We start from the raw sequence: 4,716 nt of genomic DNA on the forward strand, positions 1-4,716 counted from the left end.
TGGATGCGTTTTGTCTTGCCAATTTACACATTCAAACAATTTTAAACGCCTGTTTGTTTTGTGCCGTCTTCACTATGTGCTTCCAAATCCCTACTATTACTAACACTCATGTCCTCTAGTACATTACTTTATTTTCCTATTTGTCTTGTTTACTCTGCTGTAAACAAAGCAGACTTCATTACATCTAGTCATTCAGGTCTTAACTTCTTTGTATCACTCCCTCCTCCCTTTCTTCTCTGCAAATATCTCTACTGCTAAGAGTACATACTACCACAACTAAATTAACATTTTCCTAACAATTAAACCTTTTCCTCTCTTCTTAGTTCCTCTCTTCATAAACCCTAACAGCTGACAACTTTGCCACATTCTTCATAAATAAAACAACAACCATCTGCGGCCAATTTTCCACACCACAAACTGATACACATCTTAACCCTCTGAGGTCGGCAAACGCACGGGCGCGTTTTGCTGGATTTTCTCCACATTGTAGCACTATAAACTTAAATTACTCCGTCATTTATGGTCATACAGAAAAAAGAAATATAAAAAAAGAATCTGTGATATTTCTACTTTTGTATGTGTTCACTTACAATCAAATCAAAACATTGTGCTTTTGTAAAATAAAGAAAATAAACAGGGTGTGCGTTCTGCCTCTCCGTCGCAGTGAACATTTTTTATTTTCTTGAGCACATCTATAAACTGAAACAAAACTCAGTGAATACTTGTCACACATTTATGAGCCATATACCTTTATAAACATTTAAGGGTGTACTTTTAAATGATCGGATTCAAAACGAAAACAAATATTCTCTGTTTAAGTAATTTGTATAAAACCAACAAGATGTCCAGCTTCTCAAACGCTTGCTCATTATATTTAATTTGGCCACGCCCACTTGCGCAAAAGAGATTCACATGCAAATCTCCACATGGAACGCGAACTCACTCATTACCTCAACAACAAAACACTTCACTTCACTTTTCGTCGAGTTTGAAAGACGCGCCTGAGCTTACACTGGATTTACCTCAGAAGAAGAAGAATGCGATTTGAAGACAAGAAAGATGTAAGGTAAGAAATTCTTACATATTAGTTTGTTATTGTTGCATAAATGTCACATTGCAGTTGAACTGTTGCTAGATATATTTAGACCCGTGTTTACTGTTACTGTGTTTGTGGATATCTGCTCAAACGTAGATATGTATATGGTAACCATAATGTTTTATATTTGAGCGCGATCGCGTTTGAATGTATCATATTTTGGATCGCGATCGCGTTTGAATGTATCATTTTGCAGCGCGATCACGTTTGAATGTATCATATTTTGGATCGCGATCGCATTTGAAAAGCAAAACGCACCAAACGGCTTCATGTTTTTACTATTATCTCATTTCATATCATCATAACGAATGGAAACATTTGAAGTAACATGATAATCAATATATTCTTCTCTAGCTTAGTTGTTACTGAAATCTTTTGGAAGATTTATACTGCTATAGGTTATTGTTATTATTATTTTATCCAGCACTGCACATAGCTTATGCCTACAAGGCACAACAAACCTGGTGTTCATTATATTATATATTGTTGGAAACATTTGTGTGTGTGTGTGTGTGTGTGTGTGTGTGTGTGTGTGTGTGTGTGTGTGTATTCTGTGAATTTTAAAAAGCAATTTTAACCAGAAAAATCTAATATTTATTTCCAAAATCGTGCAGGCCTTTCTCTTGATATCAGTGTGTTCACTTTTTTTTTTCAGGGCCCAGATGCCACTGAGTCCTGCCGACTTCAACATTCACATGAGTCTCTGTACATGAACATGGTAAAGTGAAAATCAAACACCTTGGAAATGAAAGGTATGTACAATGTTTTTAGGAATGGCACAAAGGTCTTTGTCTTTGGATCATTGTTTTCAATAGCCTAAGTGCTTTTTTGGCATTTGTTGTGTATCTTTGGATTATGTTGTGTTGTAAATAAATCCAAACAATTTAAAAGCCATTCTTTTTTAAATCTCCTCATTTACAGTATTGTGCAAGGTTGCTCAGAATGACAGGGCCTGATAGCTCCTAATAGGGCCGTTAGGGGAGGGTCTTTGTCTTTCTCAGGTGTGAAAAGCTTACATATTAATGACCTCTGCATAGAGCTTTCTCACACAAAACCCGTCGTAAAAATTTTAAATCAATATATTGTCTTATCTGAGCAGTCAGGGTGATTTTCACATAGTTTTAGAGCAAATATTCTAGGCTACATCATACAATTTTCAAAAGTCTTGTGAAGAAATAATCAGTATGGGTTTCATGGCCTTATTTCAGTGAGAATTTGTTTTTTGTATTTTCACAAACCACGCATAAATGTCATTATCTCAAAACTACAAACTTTTACATACATGCTGCTGATATATTATTGTAGCAGAGTTTGTGCTGAATACAGTGTAATCAGACTTTAGCCATGAAAATGTCACAAGTAACAGAAATAACCAGAAATGTCAGAGCATGTCAGAACACCTCCAGGGCCCAGAAAACAGCTCAGACCTCAGAGGGTTAACAGCAAACACACACATTCTCCCCTACTTCTGTCCGCTTTCGAATGCAGAAGTCTCCAAACTCATATTTTCCTACTTTCTTTCCCCACTCATCTCCTTCAAGCCATTTCTTCTTTAGTTGTACCTGCACTCACTCACACCATCAACACCTCTCTTCACACTGGTACCTTTCCTACAGGATTTAAGCAGACTCGGAAAACTCCAGTGCTTATGAAACCTACTCTAAACACTTTTAGAAAACTACACCCGGTGTCCCTTCTTCCATTCATTGCTAAGACACTTAAACGAATCATGTTCAAATAAGTCTCTAACTTTCTTGCGCAGAACAACCTCCTGGACAACAACAAGTCTTTTTCAAAAGCAGACACTCAACTGAGACTGCCCTACTCTCGGTTATTGAAGCTCTGAGGCTGGAAAGAGCAGCTTCCAAATCCTCAGTACTCTTTCTGCTGCTTTTGACACAGTTAACCACCAGATCCTCCAGTCAACCCTAATGACGAAGGGGATCTCAGGAACCGCACTACAATGGTACAAGTCTTACCTCTCAAGTAGGTTCTTCAGGTGTCTAAAGCCCCTTTCACACAGAGATTCCAGAAAATACACGGATAACGTGTCCCGGGATTTGTCCCGGGATCGTTTGATTTTGGTTCATTCACACTGCCAGTGATTTTCTGGAATCTGTGAGTGCGTTCACACACATCCCGTAAAGATCCCGTAAAGACACGTGACATCAGGACATCGAAAACATCAAGTTGGAACAGTGGAAGTGTTTGCATTGCTTTGAACAACATGGCAGCTGTAGCATAGGTTGTAGAAAGGCCAGTCTAATCTTCCGCTACTGCTCTTTCCATTGTAGTCATGCACTTGGTGGAATTTTTTATGCAGCGTCTTAAGTTTACTAATGATCTGCGCTTTCGATCTCGAGAAACCACACTCAAGCATTTTTTTCTGGATTTGGTCGTACACTAATGCATCGCGTACCGTTCCACAAAGCTGGCGAACAATCTCAGCTTCAGCGCGGATAGTATGGAGCTCCCTGGTCTCTGCTTCATTCCCGTTTGCAGACATTTTTTCGTTCTTTCTTTGTTGATGACGAACACAAACTTTCTTCTAAGAGTAACAGTGTCACACGATAACTACATCATTGCGATGGCACGTGCATCATCACTACGACACACCCCTTATGGCATTGGTCCTGGCTTTTGTTCACACAGGGAGCATTCCGGGACTGATCCCGGCAATGTTACTAGATCCCCATCCCAGCATCAATCCTGGCATCAATCCCGGGACGTGTTTGTGTTCACACAGAAGGCACTCTAGCAATTTTACGGCAATTTCCCAGGATCAACGCACTGTGTGAAAGGGGCTTAAGTCGCAACATCTGGCATCTGGGGTGCCTCAGGGCTCAGTTCTTGGACCACTTCTCTTCTTCATCTACATGCCATCACTAGGATCTGTCATTCAGAAACATGGCTACCTCTCATTCCAGCCAGACGATCCGACAGTAGCTACTTGCATCTCAGCCTGTCTGACAGACATTTCTTGCTGGATGAAGGACCACCACCTTCAGCTCAACCTTGCAAAGAGAGAACTGCTTGTGGTCTCACTTCATTGCAACTTCTCCATTCAGATTGGTTTGTCATCCATAACTGTCCAGGACAGCTAGAAACCTTGGAGTTATGATCAATGATCAGTTGATCACAGACCACATTGCTAGAACTTCCTGGTCCTGCAGATCTGCCTTATAACATTAGGAAGATCAGGCCCTTCCAATAAGAGCATGTTACACAACTTACCTGCCCAACTCAACCCCAGTCTTTAGCCATTTTGAAGAAACAGCTATATATATATATATATATATATATATATATATATATATATATATATATATATATATATGTATATATATATATATGTATATATATATATATATATATATGTATATATATATATATATATATATATGTATATATATATACATATATATATATATATATATATATGCCAAATTTTCAATCATGATAACATTAAAAATGTACATATATCAGCCGATACGGATATGGTGGCCGATATATTGTGCATCCCTAGTTCACACACACACATCTATTTTTTGTCACAAATGCGAGTAAAATGCTTGCACTGTCTAGCCCTGTTAATACATAAATATTTGTGCTAGAACTTA

This window comes from Abramis brama (genome assembly GCF_963993115.1).
Source record: "Abramis brama genome assembly, chromosome: 7".
Classification (NCBI taxonomy): Eukaryota; Metazoa; Chordata; class Actinopteri; order Cypriniformes; family Leuciscidae; genus Abramis; species Abramis brama.